This window comes from Macaca fascicularis, chromosome 5, assembly GCF_037993035.2.
Source record: "Macaca fascicularis isolate 582-1 chromosome 5, T2T-MFA8v1.1".
Taxonomy (NCBI): Eukaryota; Metazoa; Chordata; class Mammalia; order Primates; family Cercopithecidae; genus Macaca; species Macaca fascicularis.
The window spans coordinates 9023165-9045664 of record NC_088379.1 but is presented as its reverse complement, the minus strand read 5'-3'; the positions used below and the strand labels follow the sequence as shown (position 1 = coordinate 9045664).

At 44.4% G+C, this 22500-nt stretch overlaps 1 protein-coding gene across 1 annotated transcript in view; it reads left to right on the top strand.

Moving 5' to 3' along the window:
- The window catches only part of SLC2A9 (solute carrier family 2 member 9), a 197713-nt gene that overhangs the window by 163667 nt on the left and 11546 nt on the right, over positions 1-22500 (top strand).

Below are 22500 nucleotides of genomic sequence, written 5' to 3'. Positions count from 1 at the left end.
ATGACAGGGTCTGTCTACATAAAGAGCAATACATCAACTCGACTTCTTGGAGGCATTCCTGGATGTGGGGTTAGTCAGAAGTTACATGGTGGATTTGCATTTAAAATAAAGTCACTCTTGTTCCCACATAGCCTCTGATGGAAATTCTCACCCCGCTGTGAAGTCTCATTCGTCAGGTCCAGCGAGCAGAAGACTGGTCAGTGGACATTCATTCTCTCACCCCTTAGGTGCTTCCCTTTACATGCCCAACTTCTTTTTTTTTTTTTTTTTTTTTTTTTTGAGACAGAGTCTCGCTTAGTCGCCCAGGCTGGAGTGCAGTGGCGCGATCTCGGCTCACTGCAAGCTCCGCCTCCCGGGTTCACGCCATTCTCCTGCCTCAGCCTCCCGAGTAGCTGGGACTACAGGCGCCCGCCACCTCGCCCGGCTAATTTTTTGCATTTTTAGTAGAGACGGGGTTTCACCGTGTTAGCCAGGATGGTCTCGATCTCCTGCCCTTGTGATCCGCCCGCCTCGGCCTCCCAAAGTGCTGGGATTACAGGCGTGAGCCACCGCGCCCGGCTTACATGCCCAACTTCTTTATTGAAACAAAATATGGATTAAAATATAAAACCAAGCTTGTCAGAATTATGCCTTAAGAGGACCTATGGGGAGGTTGTCTTAAAGAGGAAACTAATGCATGTGCTTTAATGCAGGATTTTCTGAACTACATGCTGATCATTCACAGTCATTTTTCCCCTTTTATATATTCTCAGTTCTACCCCAAATTAATTCATTCAGCAAAAGATTTTTGCTGGGCACTGTGGCTCCGATACATTGGGTGGCTGAAGCAGAAGGATTTCTTGAGCTCATGAGTTCAAGACCAGCCTAGGCAACATAGCAAGACCTCATCTCTACAAAAAATTTAAAAATTAGCCAGGCATGGTGGTGCATGCCTGTAGTCCCATCTACTTGGGAGGCTGAGATGGGAGGATGGTTTGAGCCCAGGAGGTTGAGGCTACAGTGAGCCATGTTCATGCCACTGCACTCCAGCCTGGGTGACAGAGTAAGGCCCTGTCTCAAAACAAAAAAAATTTTTGAACACATACTATGTACCAGGTACTGTACTCTGTACTGATGACACAGAAATAGAGTCAGAGACATTTCTCGGTCCCCGTCAGGCCCATAATCCAATTAAGAAGACATATACCATATACACTGATAACAGTAGGCCTCCCTGGGCGGGGCACATTCATTGTGCTTTATTGTCCAGTGCAATAGAGAGGAAGGAGCTGGAAAAACAAGGTTGATAGGCAAGAGCATTTGTTAAAAGTATTAATCAAGCACTTCTTGTGTTGATCCAGGCACAGGAGATACCCAGCGAATGACACAGGCCACTACAAGTGTATATTTATAGAACCATTACTGGTAAGCTAATAAATATTGAGGATTACTGACCAGTGCTAATAAGGAGTAAACAGGGTAAGGGGCTAGGGCGATGGGAGGAGAGGACTGCTTTTGTGATGTGTACAGGAAGGGCCCCCATGAGAAGCCAGCGCCACAGGCAGGACTTGGGTCTAAGAAGGAAGCCGCCCTGTGAGGATGCAGGGGAAGAATGTGCAAAGGTCCCGAGGCAGGCACTCACTTGGAAGGTTCAGGAAAGGCTGCAGTGTTGGTAGCATAGGGGATAAAAAATATTTTTTCTTCAACCATCGTAGGTCCTTAGTTGAAACAGACCCCTGTAACAAAAGACAGATTAACACAAGAAAAAAATACAGAAGCTTATTAACATGTATATTTCACATATACATGGGAGACACCCAGGGAATGAGTAGTGCTCAAAGAAGTGGCTTTAAATTCCTGCTTCGAGAAAAAATAATAAATGTTGAAAGAAGCAACAAGATAAAACAAAAGGACATTGAGTCTCTAGTGATGGCAACTTGGGGGAAAACAGGTAAGTAGCAGATCGAGGTGGGTTAGGGAAACTGGTTCATGTAGTTTCCTCTGGTGTAAGCTCCAGACCTATGAGGTCCAAAGTTGTCATCAGTGGTGGTACCCTTTGTTCTCCCTGGCAGAAGAGGGTGGGGGCAGAATATCTCTTGTCTTTGTAAATCTGTGTCCTGCTTTTAGGCAAATAGAGGGAAGGGCAGAGAGCTTTCCTGCATCTACTTCTTTTTAAATGCCTTTAGCTCAACAGTCCTTTGTGTTTTGAGGTGGAATATTCTGATGTTCCATGTTAGTAAAGGAAAGAGATGAAATTAGAGATGAAGTTGGAAGGATAGTAGGGGCCGGAGGATAGAAGATCTCATAACTCCATGGTAAGGAATTAGGAATTTTACTTTCAACACCATGGGAAGCCATTGGAGATTTGAAGCAGAGGAAGGATTTGATCAAAATGTGAAAGATGTGTCTGTGCTTTAATCATTAAGTCAACAAGTAGTTTTTAAGCACCTACGACATGCCTGGTTCCATACTAGACCCAGAGGATGCAAAGATGAGTAAGACTCTCCTGATGAGGACACAGCCAGATTCATTCATTCATTCACTCATTCACTTACCCATATTTATTGAGCCCAGAGGCCCCATATGCCAAGAGGAGCCCCTATACGGCAGATAATGTTGTAGAAACTGGAGCAGTGCATGGAACAAAGCAAACAAACAAAAATCCCTGCCCTCAAGGAATGGACATTCTGTTGAGGGAGGCTTATTGTAAACACATGAAAATATAATGTAATTATATGGTTTGGATTTGTGTCCCCACCAAATCTCATGTTGAATTGTAATCCCCAGTATTGGAGGTGGGGCATGGTGGGAGGTGATTGGATTATGGGGATGGATTTCTTGTGAATAGTTTAGCACCATCCCCTGCGTACTGTCCTTGTGATAGTGAGTTCTCATGAGATCCCATCATTTAAAAGTGTGTGGCACCTCCCCACCCTCTCTTTTGTTCCTGCTCCCACCCTGTGAGACACCTCACTTCTCCTTTGCCTTCCACCATGATTGGAAGATTCTTGAGGCCTCCCAGAAGCTGAGTAGATGCCAGCATCATGCTTCCTGTACAGCCTGTTGGAACCATGAGCCAATTAAACCTCTTTTTCTATATAAATTACCCAGTCTCAGGTATTTCTTTATAGCAATGGGAGAACAGACTAATACATGTAGCAATAAGTGCACTGAAGGGAAGTCATGCAAAATGAGGAGGAGAATGATGGAGAAGATGCTATCTTAGGGTAGCCAGGGAAGGCCTCTCCACAGAGTTGATCATGGAGCAGAGATGGGGAGACAAGAAGGAGACAGCCACGCGCACATCTGTGCATGAGCAATCCAGACGGAGGAGCAGCTGGTGCAAAGGCCCCATGTGTCATTCAGGATTCATGATCGCAGTTCCCAAGGTGCATGCACCAGCCTCAGGCTTCAGGGAGGACTTCCCGGGGCTGTGATATCTGATCAGGGACCTGGGAGACAATTGAGACTCAGATTGGGGCTCCATCAGAAAGCTGGACTCTTTCTTTCAAAAAGGAATGAGTTGCCCATCAATTGAGGTGTACAAGGGAGCCAGGCTGGCCTGGAGTCCAGCCCTATCTGGGAAAGGTGGGACCTGAAAGGGACAATGTCACTCCTAAAGGGATGAAATGAATGAGTATTGAAACCAAGTTCAAATTCAGTCCTGTCCTGGGGAAGGCAGGATTTCAGCTCCTCAGTGCTTATTCCTTCACCTGTTTGTTTACTGGGTCAGTCTTTAATTCATTTCTAAATACTACTGTTCATCTGTTCACACACCCATCCATTGATCTCCCCACCTTCATTCAACACCCTCATCAAGTACCTCATCTGTGCCAGGTCTGTCGCTTCACCACTCATGAATCCATAAGGATGACGGGTAGTGTCCTTCTGTGTGCAGAAGGCTGTGCCAGATGGCTGGGCAGGGGCTGTGGGAACACAGAGGGAGACCCCAACAGCCTCAAAGGCAGGGAAGAGGTGGTGATGTGCAGTGAATTGTAAAAGCTGAGTCGTTTTTCAGGCAGACGAGGAGGGAGGAGAAGGAGGAGGAAGGGCATTTCCCACAGAGGAGAACACCTGGTACTCCCCAGGGGGCAGAGAGAGAGCAGGTGCCATCCAGCAGGAGCTGCAGGTTGTCCTCACTCCCTCTGCTGTGAAAAGACGAATTTCTCCTGGCAGGAAGAAGCCAGGCTGTGGGAAGGGGCCCAGAATGAGCAACTGTCAGGGCTCAGCAGGAAGATTTTGGCTCTCCACACCCTCAGTAGCTGGGGGGTGAGTGCAGCCAAGGGGGATTCAGCTTTTGGATCTGGAAATGGTTCGGCCTTGCAGAGGTCACTTGTCACAGCCAACTGGGGAAAGATAGTACACCTGGGGCTGCCGGTTCTGCAAAGAGAGCAGGCGCTGCCTGACTTCCAGCAGGGGGCTTTGATATCAGTCTTAATATCTGTGGCAGCAACAGGAGCTGCAGGCTGTGCAAGTCGGAGGAAGACACCTGGAAAAGAAAAATAAGCTCACTTTTCTGCTGGGAGAAACTTTCAAGAGAAGTCAGAAACAGTGGCAAAGGCTGATGAGGTCACATGTGCGCAGGGTGCTTAAAGCGGGCCTTACTTCACCTATTCCGTCACCCTGAGGATCTCCGTTTTAATCTGAACAAGGGCTTCGGTCTCTGTGCTCCCTCACTTGGCCTCATGGCTGGTATAGGAGAAAAACCATTCATCAATTTCTATCTCTACCACAAATTAGGTGAATGACTTTGAGCAATCCATCTTTCTGTGCCTTAGTTTCCTCATCTGTAAATTGGAAATAATACCACCTCTCTAGAAAGAGTCTTAGCATGTAAAAATCAATCAGTATAGCTCTGCATGGAAGGCCACACTGTAAATGGTCAGCACATGGTAGATACGTTTGTTGAAGGTGTTTGCCTTGACGGAGAGGACCCCGTGGACAGTCCAATAGACCTGGTTTCAAATCCCACCTGTAATAGTCAGGGTTCTTTAGAGGGACAGAGCTAACAGGATAGATGTATATATGAGAGCAAGTTTATTAAGGAGAAGTGACTCACATGATCACAAGGTAAAGTCCCACAATAGACCATCTGCAAACTGAGGCACAAGGAAGCTAGTGGTGGATCAGTTCAAATCCCCAAACCGCAAAAGTAGGGAAGCCGACAGTGCAGCCTTCAGTCTGTGGCCAAAGACCCGAGAGTCCCTGGCAAGCCACTGATGTGAGTCCAAGAGTCCGAAAGCTGAAGAGCTTGAAGTCTGGTGTTCAAGGGCAGGAAGCATCCAGCATGGGAGAAAAATGAAGGCTGGAAGACTCAGCAAGTCTGCTCTTCCACCTTCTCCTGGCTGCCTTATTCTGGCAGCACTGGCAGCTGATTAGATGATGGCCACCCAGATTGAGGGTGGGTCTGCCTCTCCCAGCCCACTGACTCAAATGTTTATCTCCTTTGGCAGCACCCTCACAGACACACCCAGGAGAAATACTTTGCATCCTTCAATCCAATCAAGTTGATACTCAGTATTAACCATCATTCCACCTCTGCCTCTGCCTTACTAGCTGTGGGACCTTAGCTAAGAGTTTTTACCTTGTGTCCTCATCAGTAGTTTGCCCGGAACACTCTCAGATTATGCCTGACATCCTAATGTGATTACTAATACCACCCCCTTACACTCTCAAAATGTCTGAGTTTGGAAAGTAAACAGCATGGTGTCTCTACTCATCAATAAAATGGATAGTGCCATGCCCAAGGACTTTTATGAGGGAGAATGAAGGGAATGCAAAGGAAAAACCCTGATAAACATGGAAATGCCACCCGCTTTCCACCATAGCAGTCTTGATAAAGTACATGCATGGAAACATCAGTTCATTAACAAGGAGAAGCAGAAATTTATATTCCACCCCAGCCAGTCACAAAGACACCAACGTGGAAATGCGTTCACACCATCAATTAACCTCAGCATTGCTAAAGTATCAAGCTACCCCTAAAGTCCTTCTCCTGCCCACTCCATGTCCCCAGGTCTACTTCACATTTGAACCCCTGTACCTTCCCATCTCTCACTTCCCCTCTTTCTACTCAGTGCTTCCCTATGCAGATCAATTTAGTGTCTCAGAACCATTTACAATTCAAATGTTCTTTCTCGCCATATCATAATACAATATAATAAACCCTTGTAGGTAATCAGGAAATAATTAATTGTGGTACTACCAGAGTGACTGTCTGATTTGCTGACTCTGAAGGGGTTTCTGAGACATGGGATATTCTGTTTTTAAAGCTGGGACAGTAAGTTGGTTCCCCTAAGTACCGTGGCAGTGTGGATTAGAAAGCAGTAGGAGTTCAGAAAAGGACATTTCAGGGCAGGCTTCAGTGGAGGGGACAGCAGGACTCTGAAAAGCTTGAAAATGTTTCTCCAAAAGAGACCCTAGGACACAGATGCCAGTGAAGGCAGTCTGTTTGGGGGTGATCCCAGGAGACATCAGGAGGGAGTGGGCACTGAGGCAGGGCAGGGCCAGGCAGGCAGCCATGGAGTGCATTTCAGGGCAAGTTCCTGCTGTGGGCACCTGCAGCATGATCCTCTGGGGAGCTCTGGAAGACTGTGGGGGAAGACAACTGCATCCTCTCACAGGAAGCATGAAGGCACCAGCTCTCTTCAGTCCATCCTGGGGAGAGGCTCTGTCAGCTCCCCAGCCCTTCTGGCTTGTGAAAAGCCAACAAAAACCTCTGCCAGGGATGCCAGCAGGCAGGTGGAGGTGACAGCCTGAGATGGTGAGGGAGGATAGAGTAAAGACCAGCCATCCACATCTGCCTCAGCATTCCAGGGTCTGAGCTGGAGAACAACAGAACTGCACAGGATTTAAGACGCTGTCTAGCCCAGGGACTGTGGCTTCTTCCGTGCTCTGTCTTCAGTTTCCAGCCCTGCACTCCCTCCAAGCAGGAACTCGGTACCTTTTGTTCACTGAATGAACAAACAAAGTTCTGCAGCCGGGAAAACCAAGACCTAGGCTGAGGGTGTGATGGCCTCACATCACAGGAATGAGTGGGAACCCAGGTTCTGAGCTATGTCCCCTGGATCCTTGACCCTATTTCAGGCAGCCTTATAACTCCAGCACCCATACAAAGAATGCTTTTTTGTTTTTTTTAACTTTTATTTTCATTTCAGGGGTTCATGTGCAGGTTTGATATATAGGTAAATTGCACGTTACAGGAGTTTGATATACAGATTATTTCATCACCCAGGTAATAAGCATAGTATAGTACCTGTTTTTTCAGTCCTCACCCTCCTCCCATCCTGCACCCTCAAGTAGGCCACAATATCTGTTGTTCCCTTGTGTCCATGTGTGCTCAATGTTTAGCTCCCACTTGTAAGTGAGAACATGTATTTGGTTTTCTGTTCCTATGTTAGTTCACTTAGGATAATGGCCTTCAGCTCTATCCATGTTGCTGCAAAAGACATGATCTTTTTCTTTTTAATGGCTGCATAGTATTCCATGGCATATATGTACCACATTTTCTTTACCCAGTCTGTTGTTAATGGGCATTTAAGTTGATTCCATGTCTTTGCTATTGTGAATAGTGCTGCAGTGAACATACACATGCATCTGTCTTTATGGTAGAACAATTTATATTCCTTTGAGTATGTACCCAATAATGGGACTGCGGGATCAAATGGTAGTTCTGTTTTAAGTTCTTCGAGAAATTGCCAGACTGCTTCCACAGTGGCTGAACTAACACATTCCCACCAACAGTACATAAGCTTTCTGTTTTCTCTGCAACTTTGCCAGCATCTGTTATTTTTTTACTTTTTAAGACTAGCCATTCTGACTGATGTGAGATGGTATCTCATTGTGGTTTTGATTGCATTTCTCTAATGATTACTGATATTGAGCATTTTTTCTTGTTCTTGTTGGCTGCATGTATATCTTCTTTTTAAAAGTGTCTGTTCATGTCCTTTGCCTATTTTTAAATGGAGTTGCTTTCTGCTTGTTGATTTGCTTAAGTTCCTTACAGGTTCTGGATATTAGACCTTTGTCAGATGTATAGTTTGCAAATATTTTCTCCCATACTCTGGGTTGTATGTTTACTCTATGTATAGTTTCTTTTGCTATGCAGAAGCTCTTTAGTTTAATTAAGTTCCATTTGTCAATTTTTGTTTTTGTTGCAATGGATTTTGGCATCTATGTCATAAAATCTGTGTCAGGGACTATGTCCAGAATGGGTATTTCCTAAGTTTTCTTCCAAAGTTTTTATAGATTTGGGTTTTTACATTTAAGTCTTCGATCCATATTGAGTTGATTTTTGTATATGGTGTAAGGAAGGGGTCCAATTTCAGTCTTCTGCATATACTTCACCAATTATCCCAGCACCATTTATTGCACAGGAAGTCCTTTCCCCATTGCTTGTTTTTGTCAGCTTTGTTGAAGATCAGATGGTTGTAGGTAGGTGGCCTTATTTCTGGACTCTCTTTTCTGTTCCATTGGTCTTTGTGTTTGTTTTCATACCAGTACCATGTTGTTTTGGTTACTGTAGCCTTGTAGTATAGTCTGAAGTCATGTTGCCTCCCGCTTTGTTCTTTTTGCTTAGGATCTTGGCTATTTGGGCTCTTTTTTTGGTTTCATATGAATTTTATAGTAGTTTTTTCTAATTCTGTGAAGGATACCATTAATAGTTTGACATGAATTGCATTGAATCTGTAAATTGCTTTGGACACTATGACCATTTTAACAATACTGATTTTTTCCTATCATGAGCTTGGAATGTTTTTCTATTTGTTTGTGTCATCTCTGATTTCTTTCAGCAGTGTTTTGTAATTTTCATTGTAGGGATATTTCACCTCCCTGGTTAGCTCTATTCCTAGGAATTTTATTTTGTGTGTTTGTGTGACTATTGTGAATGGGACTGAATTCTTGATCTTGTGCTCAGCTTGGATGTTGTTGGTGTACAGAAATGCTACTGGTTTTAGTGCATTAATCTTGTATCTTGAAACTTTGCTAAAGTTGTTTATCAGATCAAGAAGCTTTCTGGCAGAGACTATGGAGTTTTCTAAGTATAAAATTATATTGTCTGCAAACAGAGATAGTTTGACTTTTTCTCTTCCTATTTGGATGTCTTTTATTTCTTTCTCTTGCCTGATTGCTCTGGTTGGGACTTGCAGTACTATGTTGAATAGGAGTGGTGAGAGTGGGCAGCCTTGTCTGGTTCTAGTTGTCAAGGGGGATGTTTCCAGCTTTTGCCCACTCAGTATGATGTTGGCTCTGGGTTTGCCATAGATGGCTGTTATTATTTTGGGGTATGTTCCTTCAATGCCAAGTTGTGGAGGCTTTTTAACATGAAGGGATATTAGTTTTATCAGAAGTCATTTCTGCATCTATTGAGATGATTATGTAGTTTCTGTTTTTACTTTTGTTTATGTGATGAATCACATTTATTGATTTGAATATGTCGAAGGAATCTTACATTCCAGGGATAAAGCCTACTTCACTATAGTGGATAGCTTTTTGATGTGCTGCTGGATTTGGTTTGCTAGTATTTTGTTGAGGATTTTTGCATCTATGTTCATCAAGGATATTGGCCTGAAGTTTTATTTTGTGTATGTATGTGTCTCTGCCAGGTTTTGGTATCAGGATCATGCTGGCCTCATAGGATGAGTTGAAGAGGATTCCATCCTCCTCAGTTTTTTGGAATAGTTTTGTTAGGAATAGTACCAGCTCTTCTTTATGCATCTGGTAGAATTCAGTTGTGAATCCATCTGTTCTTGAGCTTTTTCTGGTTGGTAGGCTTTTAACTACCACTTCAATTTCAGAAGTTGTTATTGGTCTCTTCAGGATTTCAGTCTCTTCCTTGTTCAATCTTTGGAGGTTGTATATTTCCAGGAATTTATCAGTTTCTTCTTGGTGTTCATAATAGTCTCTGAGGGCTTTTTGTATTTCTGTGGGGTCAGTGGTAATGTCTCTTTGTCATTTCCGATTGTGTATTTGAATTTTCTCTCTTTTTAAATTAGTTTAGATAGTGGCCTATCAGTCTTATTTATTCTTTAAAAAAATCAGCTCTTGAATTCATTGATCTTTTGTATTTTTTTGTGTCTCAATTTCTTTCAGTTCAGCTCTGATTTTGGTTATTTCTTATCTTCTGCTAGCTTTGGGATTGGTTTGCTAATTCCTCTAGGTGTGATGTTAGGTTGTTTATTTGAGATCTTTCTAACTTTTTGATATGGGCATTTAGCACTATGAACTTTTTTCTTAACACTGTTTTAGCTGTGTCCCAGAGATTCCGGTATGTTATATCTTTGTTCTCATTAGTTTCAAACAATTTCTTTATTTTTGCCTTAATTTCATCGTTCACCCAAAAGTCATTCAGGAGCATGTTGTTTAATTTTCATATAATTGTATGGTTTTCAGTGATCTTCTTAGTAAAGATTTCTATTTTTATTGCACTGTGTTCCAAGGGTGTGGCTGGTCTAATTTTTTTTCAATTTGCTGAATATTGTTTTATGGCCAATTGTCTGGTCAATTTTGGAGTATGTGCAAAGGAGAAGAATGTCTATTCTGTTGTTTTTGGGTGGAGAATTCTGTAAGTGTCTGTCAGGTTCATTTGGTCAAGTGTTAAGTTCAGGTCCCAAATATCTTTGCTGGTTTTCTGCCCTGATCATCTGTCTGATGCTGTCATTGGGGTGTTGACTTCTCCTGCTATTATTGTGTGCTGTGTCTCCTTGTAGATCTCTAAGAACTTGTTTTATGAATCTGGGTACTCCATGTTGGGTGCATATATATCTAGCATAGTTAGGCATTCTTGTTGAATGGAGCCATTTATCATTACATAATGTACTTCTTTGTGTTATTTATTTTTGTTGGTTTAAAATCTGTTTTGTCTGAAATTAGAATAGCAACCCCTGATTTTTTCTGTTTTCCATTTGTTTGGTAAATTTTTCTCCATCCTTTTACTTTGAGTCTATGGGTGTCATTGAATGTGAGATGTGTGTCTTGAAGAAGACAGCATATAGTTGGGTCTGGCTTCTTTATCAAGCTTGTCACTTGTGCCTTTTTTTTTTTTTTGAGAGGGAGTTTCACTCTGTCACCCAGGTTGGAGTGCAGTGGCACAATCTCAGCTCACTGCAACCTCTGCCTCCCAGGTTCAAGTGATTCTCGTACCTCAGCCTCCTGAGTAGCTGGGATTACAGTGCATACCACCACGTCCAACTAATTTTGTATTTTAGTAGAGATAGGGTTTCACCATGTTGACCAGGCTGACCTTAAGTGATCCGCACATCTCGGCCTCCCAAAGGGCTGGGATTGCAAGCATGAGCCACCACACCTGGCCTCTGTGCCTTTTAATTGGGGCATTTTGTCCATTTACATTCAAGGTTAATACTGGTATGTGCAGATTTGATTCTGTCATCATATTGTTAGCTGATTATTTTACAGACTTGATTGTGTAGTTGTTTTATAGTATCACTAGTCTGTGTATTTAAGTGTGTTTTGGTAGTGGCCAGTAATGGTCTTTCCTTTCCATATTTAGCACTCCCTTCAGGAACTCTTATATGGCAGATCTGGTGGTAATGAATTCCCTTAGCACTTGTTTATCTGAAAAGCATCTTATTTCTCCTTTGTTTATGAAGCTTAGTTTGACTGGCTACAAAATTCTTGACTGGAATTTCTTTTCTTTAAGAATACTGAATATAGGCCCCCAGTCTCTTCTGGCTTGTAGGGTTTCTGCTGAAACATCCACAGTTAGCCTGATGGGGTTCACTTTGTTGGTGACCTGCCTCTTCTCTACAGCTGCCTTTAACATTTTTTCTTTCATTTTGACCTTGGAGAATCTGATGGACTGTGTGTCTTGGGGATGTTCATCTTATACAGTATCTTGCAGGGGTTCCCTGCTTTTCCTGAAGGAAATTTTCATGGACAATATCCTCAAACATGTTTTCCAAGTTGCTTGCTTTCTCTCCCTCTCTTTCAGAGACACCAGTGAGTCATAGATTTGGTCTCTTTACATAATCCCATATTGCTCAGAGAGTTCGTCCTTTCTTTTTATTCTTTTTTCTTTATTTTTATTGACTGAATTATTTCTGAAAACCGGTCTTCAAGCTCTGAGATTCTTTCTTCATCCTAGGCTATTCTGCTTCTAGTACTTGTGATTATATTATGCATTCTTGAAGTGAGTTTTTCAGCTCTATTAGATAGGTTTGGTTTTTTTCTTAAAATGACCATTTCATCTTTCACCTCCTGTATTGTTTTATTGAATTCCTTAGATTCCTTGGGGGTTTTGACCTCCCAAATCTCAGTGATCTTCATTCCTATCCATATTATGAATTCTAGGTCTGTCATTTCAGCCATTTCACTATGGTTAAGAACCATTGCTGGGGAATTAGTGTGGTCATTTGGAGATAAAAAGATGCTCTGGCTTTTTGAGTTGCCAGAGTTCTTGCACTGGTTCTTTCTCATTTGTGTTGACTAATGGCCCTTCAATCTTTAAGGCTGCTGACCTTTAGATAGGGTTTTTTTTTGCTTTTATCTTCTTTGATACCCTTGGGGGTTTGATTGCGGCATGAGGTGGGTTCAGTTGACTGTCTTCATTTCGGGAAGATTTTAGGGAGCCAATGCTCAGCTCAGCACTCCTGGGTTGCATGCTCTGGCTCTGGGGGACTGACATTGGGCCCCTAGATTTGTTCTCTGGCCCCTCAAGGTTAGGAACCTGTTACGCTGAATGGGCCAAGGTGTTCCCAGCCCATTGACCAAAACACTCCAATGGGTGTGCCAGCCAAAGCACTTCAGCAGTGGGATCCATACTCGCTCACATGTGCCAGCAGCTGCAACGGTGCAGTGGGGTGCATGTGCATTGGCTGGGGTGGGGCGCAGCAGGAGTTGGGTGACGGTGTTCCTGCACATAGCTGGGCCAGTGATGGAAGGCAGCAGAGCAGGGGTGGGACACTGGTGGGAGTGGGGTTGCCAGCACCTGTGCTAGTCCTTGCACCAGTGGGGGTGGGGCAATGGCAGGAGCAGGGTTGCCAGTGTCCATTTGTGCATTCATGCTGGCAGTGGCAGCATGGCAGGGTACCCATGTATCAGTAGGGGGCACAGCAGGGTGCACACATGCCAGCAGTGGAGGCACTATGGGGTACATGCACACACATGTACTGGAAGAGGGGGAGGCAAAGTCCACTCACAGTGCACCAGCAAAGTGATGATGGGGTGGTGGGGAGTGGGGCATGAACAAGTGTGTGCCAGTGAAAGGAGGCTGTGGTGAGGGGAGGCTGTGGGTGGGCTGGTGCACACCAGTGGGGGCCAGTCTGCTAGAGTTCTCCAATGGTCAGACATGGTCTACTGGCAAAGGAGCCATGATGAGGGCCCCAGGAAAGCACCCTGGTTGGGCATCTGACACTGCACTACACATGGGCACAGCCAGGCTGGGGCACCAAGAGAGTCCAGCAGATAGGGGGCATTCAGAATGTACTGGCTTCATCCCACAGGCAAGGCCACCCTGCTCTGTCCAGGTCTGACAGTCACGCAAAGGCTAACGTCTTGTAGAGGAGCATGGCAAGCCTTGGGGAATGGGCATTACTGGCCATGCTTCACTGCAGATGTTCCCACATCAAACCCTCTGGGCACTACACAGGCCGGAGTCCTGCCCCTGCCACCATCTAAGCAGTTCTCCCTGCCATCTCAAGTTTCTGTGGGGTTGTGGGGTCTCCTGCTGCTAGGATTCTGGAAGTCCATGGTGAGAGCAGGCTATTACTCACCTGTTCAACTCACCCCTTCCCCAGGAGTCACTGGGGGCCAGGAAACAAATCCCTTTGCTTAACAGCCCCATGCAGGGTTCCCAGACTTCCCGGCTTCAGCCCAGCATCTGCAACTTCCCTCTATCCACTCTCAATGCCTTCTCTCTGAGGATATGGCTTGAGTGTGCCAGTCTTCCTGATGTCCCAGTCCGTTGGTGGGAGATGTTCCTCCTAGCTTGACCCTCTTTTATCTAGTCACCCTTACTTTTCTATTTCAACACCCCCTCCCAGCCCCGTGCTCATCCAAAAAGGAAGAATGTTAAAATGCGCCCACGAGAACCTGCCAGCAAGACTGCTGGCCTCCGTCTTTATTGAAACAGAAACTCGTCACCAAGCTTAGAAACAGGTCATCTGAGTGTGCTTAACTCACCACCAAACAGAACACATCACTGTGGGTTTGTTCTGATAGACTTTAATTGTGTTTTCTAACCTGCTAATTAACTGTCCCACTCATTATGCTGTAGCAGCTTCCTCTTTTTAATTAGAATTAACAGTCAGTTTGGCCTTACATGGCCCGTTTGCTCCTGAGGCTGTTCAAAAACATCCTCTTCCCCAGACAGTCCAGGATGGTAATGTTCAAGCCTATTGATTCAACTAAAGAACACAGATTTTAAATCCCACTGGAAAATAGTGTGTGTCAAAATATACTAATGAATAGTCAAGAGGAAGAATCTCTTTACATTTCCCTAGAGCAGAGATCAGGAAACAATCTTAGTCTTATGACTGATCCTACACAAATTCAAGTTAGAATCACCATGTATGGTTGTTAACGATGCTGAGAGGCATGAACTTCTTTTTCACAAACATCTTCCCTTGTGTTTCTGGAGTTCTGAACCACTGTTTCCTAACCAGTGTCCCCGTCTGCCTCCACTTCCTCCCTCTGCTGACCCATATCCCACCCTGCATCAGGGACACCTTTCAAATCACAAATCTGATCCTGTTTCTCACCTCCTAAAACCCTTCAACGGGCCTACAGCTTCTGCATGCAAACTCCTGCCCCAAGCATGGCCTCCTAGACACCCTAGAATCTACCCTTGCTGGCCCCTCACAGGATACCTCTGCTGTCCCACCTCCCCATCGCAGCCGGGCTCTCACCAAACCTGCACCCGGTTTAGCCCTCCGTCTCCTCAACTGCATAAAGAATTTCCGGCAGGGCGCGGTGGCTCAAGCCTGTAATCCCAGCACTTTGGGAGGCCGAGGTGGGTGGATCACGAGGTCAGGAGATTGAGACCAGCCTGACCAGCATGGAGAAACCCCGTCTCTACTAAAAATACAAAATTAGCCGGGCATGGTGGGGGGGCACCTGTAGTCCCAGCTATTCAGGAGGCTGAGGCAGGAGAATGGCATGAACCCGGGAGGCAGAGCTTGCAGTGAGCCGAGATTGCGCCACTGCACTCCAGCCTGGGCTACAGAGCGAGACTCTGTCTCAAAAAAATAAAAGAAAAAGAATTTCCACTCATCCTTAAAAGATCTGTTTAACTATCATCGTTTTCCCTTCATCTGCACATTCAGCAAACATCTGTCAAGCACCCAAGAGACAAACATGATTTGCTATGGGAGAAGCAACAGTGAGAAAAAGAGACAAAATGCCTGCCCTCAAGGAGCACAATGAACAAGCAAAAGATAAATGCAAAGATGAGGATGCAATCCATGGAAATAAATAAACATGAGGCTGTGATCGAGAATAAGATAGTGGTGGAGGGACCTCCCCCTTTTGCCTAATTAAATAGATGCTCATGTCTCATGCCCATTCCTGGAGAAGTCTCCTTTCCATTTTTTTTTTAGAAAACATGTCCCATGTGGTGAGACCACAGGCTTGCATAGATACTTTTGCTGGCTACCTGGCTGGGCTGTGTAGAAGGGGAGAAAGGCACCATTGCTTCTTTATCCCATACTGGGAGCCAAGTTCATGTGAAGTAAATTGCCCATATCCTTGTGCGCCCTGAAATCTTTCCAAAGCTGGGGGGCATTTCCAGCAGTGGGAACAGTCAAAGTGTGGGTGAGCACCAAGAATTCGCAAGGAGGACACAATAGAGCAGTCAATCAGGCTAGTTTGGAAGTTCTAGATCCTACTCCTCTGAAACATTGGGAGTCTCACTCCACCTCTCTGGCCTCAGTTTCCCCACCTGAAATATTGGGTTGGGGCTGGCCTAGGGGGTCCCTAAGGTATTTTCTGCCTCTAACTTTTGCAGTGTTTCTGGAGGAAACTTCCTTTGCTCTCTCAGTTCAGACCAATGACCAAATACAACAGGAGGAAACTTCCTTTGCTCTTTCAGTTCAGACCAATGACTCCTGACAATCTGATCTTCCTTGCCCAAGATCAACAATGTCTGATGCCATATCTGATGCCATTTTATCACTCCTTTTCTAAAATAATTAGAAACCCTACAAAGGGAAAACCTTTCAAGAACACATAGAAAGTGTTCAATACATTTTTACTATTTTATTGCTGCCCAATAAAGGAGAACATTAATCTTGTGCTTGGGCCTGGCTTTCTTGACACAGTGGACCTCAGATGCTGACAGCTCCTTGAAGGCAGAAGTTGAATCAGCTTTCTGCCACCATCGATGCCCCAGCGTGGCTCCTGGCACATAGTCAGTTCCCAGCAAACACTGAGGGGATTAATGACGAGCAGAAGAGGAATCGCCATAATCATTGATATTGATTGGGCCTTTGCCACTGATATGGTTTGGCTCCGGGTGCCCACCCAAATCTCATGTCAAATTGTAATCCCCATGTGTCAGGGGAGGGACCTGGTTGGAGGTGATTGGATCACGGAGGTGGTTTCCTTTATGCTATTCTCATGACAGTGAGTGAGTTCTCATGAGATCTGATGGTTTAAAAGCATGTGACATCTCCGCCTTCACTTTCTCTCCCCTGTTCCGCCACAGGAAGATATACTCGCTTCCCCTTCCCTTTCCACCGTGATCATAAGTTTCCTCAGACTTCTCCAGCCATGCAGAACTGTAAGTCAATTAAGTCTCGTTTCTTCATAAATTACCTGGTCTCAGGTGGATCTTTACAGCAGTGTGAAAACGGACTAATACAGCCACACATTAAACATGTTGCTAAACACTATCTCATTTAATCCCCAGTTCAGACCAAAGAGGCAGGAACTCCTGTTCTGTCCTCATTTTATGTATAAGAAAATGGAGAGCCAGAGATATGACTTACCTGTGGTCACACAGCTTGGAAGTGGAGAGGGGGAATTTAAACTGGGTTAAACCTGGTGACTAAGAGAAAATATATCTAAAGGATTAAGTGACATATGGACACACTTGTGGAGATTTTTAAGGAGATTTCTAGGCATTTGGGGGGCAGGCTTTAGAAATTGATGATAGTGGTTCCATTGGAAGAATTTTAATAAATATGAATTAAGGAAAAGTTTGGGCAGTACCCTTTATTTCTTTTATGTAAACATGAAATTACAATTGAGCTTTCTCTTGGTTACTTGGGCAAGAGTTAGTGCCAGTGCTCTTAGCTACTAGCCTGGCCACCTCCACATGGTAATAATTTGCCACGTGCCAAGTAAGCACTATCAAGGTTTTGACTTTACTGAGATTTTAAATGGCTCATTAAGTGAGATTATAGGCAAGGAAACTGAGGTCTAGAGAAGGACCAAAGCCTCCCACCTCGTGGTCAGCAGAGCCAGAGGAGCCCATTGAGAGTCAGGGTGAGTCAAGGCTCTGCAAGGAGCCCCCAGGAAGCATCTGCCACACCTCCTCATCCCTGGTTGCTCAGCAGCCTCCTCTGCCTCCCTACCTAGGAAGCACATGCCTGAGGAGGTGGGTGTCTAAGCTCCTCTCAGAAATGAGGACAGACCTCCTATACATCCTCTGAGGGGAGGAGCTTCCTGTGTGCACTCTGGTCCCACCCCTCCCAACAGGCTGCAAGGCATGAGTTCTAATTGCTCATATATCTTGGCTGTTGTCATAGAACAAATCTGTTTGGGAGCCTGTGCATTTTCAAATTCTCAAATGTCTCTCCTAGAGAAAGGGCAGAGGAGAAAGTCTCTTACCTGAGTCCAGATCTCTTGGTTTCGGAGCCAAGTCTATCATTTACTGCTTGTGCTACCTTGAGCAAGTCACTCTCTACTCTGGGTCACAAATTCCTCACCAGTTAAATGGAGTTAGAGTAACTGCTTCCCAAGATAGTTCTTATATCAACTAGTAGTGTCTGCAAATGCCTAGCACTTGACATGTAAATGTCGGATGGAAATGGATAAATGAGTGGATGAACAAGATAAAGTCTATTGACATAAACAAAGCAGAATGGCCATGAAGAGTTTTCAAAATGATTATATTTTGATAAAAGAAAAGAGCTATTTTTAAACCTGGTGCTTAACAGAACATTTATTTAAAGGATTAAGTGACATATGGACACACTAAAGGAAATTTCTAAGGGGGTTTCTAGGCATTTTGAAGAGCTTTAGAAATTGATGATAGTGGCTCCATTGGAAGCATTTTAATACATATGAATTAAGGAAAAGTTTGGGCAGTTGCCCTTTATTTCTTTTATTCAAAAATAAAATTAAAATTGAACTTTTTCTAGGGTACATGGGCAAGAGTTAGAAAATAGAGAGGAGGGAGAAAGGGCCTAAAGATAATATGTAGGAAACATTGCTGGAAGCAGAAATAACAAAGCTGGCTCTAGAGAAATACCACAGGTGCACATTGCTAAGCATAGTCTCATTTAATGCACAAAACAAAACTAGGTAGGAACTATTATTATCTTCATTGTATAGATGAGAAAACTGAGAACCATAGGTACATGTGGTCACATAGCTAGTAGGTAAAGTGATGGGAATTTATATCAGGTTTACCTCTGTAGAAAGAAAGGTAGCAGATAGTTCTTCACTATAGACACCAGGGGCGCTGTTGCCACAAGGCAGCTTGGTTGTTAGGCCAGCTGAGCTGGAGCACAGATTCACAGAGAACAGAGATTTGGAGGAAAAGGCAGTTTTCAAAAAGTAATTCTTGTATGAAGAACGTGCATAATTCAATTCCTTTTCACTTGAACATAACTAAATGTAACTATTAGGAATTTACCAATGAGGTGGAAGAATGTTTCTTTGCTTATGAACATTTCTGAAGGAAAAATAATGGCATTATTAACGAAGTAGATCGATACATTATTAATGAGGTGAACAATGTCTCAAAATTATTAGGAATATTTTTAGGGTATCTACAGAATTTTTTAAATTACTTGGCAAATTTTTACATAGAATACTCAATTAATCAGTACATATTTTCTATTTTCCTGGCAAGAAGGGAGAAAAATGAGTGGGGGAGGGAAAGAGATGGGGAGAGAGAAAGAGGGGAATAAAATAATTTCAAGGTGAGGGACAGATACCTCAATCCATATCACCTCTTGATATTCTGTAAAGAAAGGAGTCAGAGGGACTTTTTTTTTTAAAAAAAACTAAATCTGGCTCTTCCACCAAGTTTTATGACCTTGAGCAAATACATTTCCCTCTCTGAGCCTCATTTTCCTAATCTGTAAAATAAGAGTTTTTATTTTACCTAGAGTCCTAGGCTTCTATGCCTCAAATGCATGGATTCAAATCTGGTTTCCTTTTCCACAATGTATGTGCTACTAAGGCAAGAGCAACTATATGTTATTGGGAAAGCCCTTTTCTGCCAAAGCAAATTGGCGGGCAGACCACCCGCTCAGGAAAAACAGTTAGTCAACCAGTGTGGCTCAGTGTCCATGGGATCCAGGAGCTGGGAAGCTTACTCTGATCACATGATTCATAGTCTCCTGGAACATGCTTCTTCTGAATAATCATCATCATCATCATTAAAAGCTATTGAGTGTTCATCACACCTCAGACACAATTCAATGTGTATTATCTGTATTAGGTCCTTTAAGCTTTGCAATGACCCCATGAAATCAATTCCATTGTCCTTGCTTACAGAGGAGGAAATTTGAGCCGGAAAGGTGAACTAATGTGCCCAAGGTCACACAGAGCCTGCAAGTCTCAGAACCAAGACTCTAACCCAGATGGTCTGATTGAAGCAGCATGCTCCAAACTATAGTATCAGACCCCCACCCAGGCCCCTAACTACAGTGTTACACCCTCACCTCAGGCCCCTAACTTTAGGGTAAGACCCCCACTGCACACTCCTAATTAGAGTGTGGGACCTCCACCCCATGTTCTTAACCCTAGTGTTATACCCCAGCTCCTGAAATGAGTACTTAGGTGTATATGATATAAAGATTTTCATCACTGTTGTTATTAGTAATGGCTACCTGATTATTGCAATAGTCACTGAGAAGTTAAACACTTAAGGAATAGATGGCAGTAGCAAAGATTCTTGTTACCTTCCCCAAATCCCGTTGTCCACACCCTTTTGTGATTCCCGGACAGACCTACGACTGCTCCCATATGTGGCTTTTTGCCTGAGGACTTCCCCGGCCCTCTCAGCCCACATTGTGGCCGGCCAAAAGCACTGCTCAAAGTGTAACAGTCAGTGACTGATGGGACGTGGTGGATAGATAATCCAGCCCTCTTACCCCTCAGATGGGGTAACTCTGAGATGTGTTTTCCACAGTTTCCCAAGGGTCCCAGTTGGATTAAGATGTGGCTGACCATGGTGGTGTTGCTAATAACACACCCCTTATCCACCTCCTTCACTTCCCTGCACTCTTCCCTGCCTTTTCTGGGATCAACTGGCACATAAACTGCTCCTCAGTGTCTGCTTCTGGGGCAATCCAGAATAGGATACTCAAACAAGATAACAAAGAAGACTCTAATAAGGTAACAAGATGAGTGGACCCACATGCATAATTAATTGGGGCTAATTTTCAAAGTTTAAGCTATATTGGACTGTTGGGCAACCGTCCACTCTGAGTCGTTTTTGATTTGTTGGAGTGCAAGCCTTGCTGGCAACATAGCAGAGTGACAACGGTGAAAGGTCTGGAGAGATTCAGACTTGAGTTGGTCCTGGCTTTGTGTCTTTGTCACCCTGGGTTGCTTGGTTGGGTCAGCTTGCTCAGTGATTGTGTGTGTGCAATGCTTACCTTGAAAGCTTTACCTTGATGGGGCAATTGTCTCTGAATTCAGTCCCTTCCTTTCATCTCACCTGCCATGATCTGAGCCCTCCTAAACAACCATTGCCTCCTCCCTGGACTGCCCTGACAGCCCCCTGAATCCACTCCTACACCCTCCCGGCTTTTCTCCAAACAGCAGTGACCTCTGTGAAATGCAAATTGATCACCTCAACTGCTGCCCAGCAGCCCAAAGTAGTTTTCTTCAACCGCAAATCCCCTCCATGATCTACAAGAGGCTGCTTCATTGCCCCTGCTCACATTTGCTACCTCACCCCATTCCTCTCTGCCTCCTTCAGGTGTCTAGACAGATTGGCCCCTATTGTAGACCTTGGCCCAATCCTTTCGCCTGTAGGACCTCTGCCGGCCCCTTTCTCCACCCAGCATGATCTTCCCCAGATCTTCAGGAGCCACCTCTCCTTCTTCAATCCACATCTCCACCATCTCCTCCGCAGGGCATCCTTCTCCACCCAGTACCAAAATAGACAGTGTATCTCCTCCAGAATGCTTATCACATTTTGATTTATATTTATTTATTCATTTGCTCACTCCCCTTTTTTATTTTTATTTTTTTATTTCCGTAGGTTTTTTTTTTTGGTGGGGGGAACAGGTGGTGTTTGGTTACATGAATAAGTTCTTTAGTGGCGATTTCTGAGATTTCGATGCACCCATCACCCAAGCAAAATACATTCACCCAATTTGTAGTGTTTTATACCTCAGGCTGGTGTGCAATATGCATGATCTCGGCTCACTACAACCTCCACCTTCCAGGTTCAAACGATTCTCCTGCCTCAGCCTCCCGAGTAGCTGGGATTACAAGCATGCACAACCACGCCCAGCTAATTTTTGTATTTTTAGTAGAGATGGGGTTTCACCATGTTAGTCAGGCTGGTCTCAAACTCCTGACCTCATGTAATCCACCGGCCTCTGCCTCCCAAAGTGCTGGAATTACAGGCGTGAGCCACCGCGCCTTGGCCCCAGTTGTATCATTCTTATGCCTTTGCATCCTCGTAGCTTAGCTCTCACTTATGAGTGAGAACATATGAGGTTTGGTTTTCCATTCCTGGGCTCACTACCATTTTAATGAACAAATCATCCCAGCAGACAAGGGTTCCCCATGAAAGTAAGGACATGCTGCTTTTGACCTCAATGTTGGAACAGTCCCAGCACATAAATAATTGTTGGATGTTGACACAATGAATGGCTCCGTCCTAGTAATTTCCAAATTGTGTTCAGTGTCTCTCTAGAGTTTGGTAAAATTCCCTGAGGGATTTCCTGTCCATTGTCCACTCTGTCTTGTCTGAGAAACACCCAGGTGTAGATCTCATTGGCAGAGTGGTGACTCCAGTTGGAGATGGGGAGGTTCAAGTGGGATCCCAGCAGTTGTGCTGAGCCCCAGGTCCTGGTCTGGGCAAAGGGTGCAATCACCGGTCTTACTGAACAGGATATGGAGGAATAGAAGGGTATAGACCTCAGACCACATGTGAGTTTGGAAATGTGGCGGGGGCAGCTTGGGTTGTGGTGGTGACTGGAGGCTCTCCTGGCATCAGAAAGTAAAGGGTAATAAATGCCCTGCAATTGCACAGGACAGTCTCTCAAAATAAAGACTTGTCCCACCCCAATGTCAATGATGTCTCCACTGAGTAACACTAAGTCACCAGGGCGACTCAGAAACTGGGGCCCACTACACATCCAGTCAAGT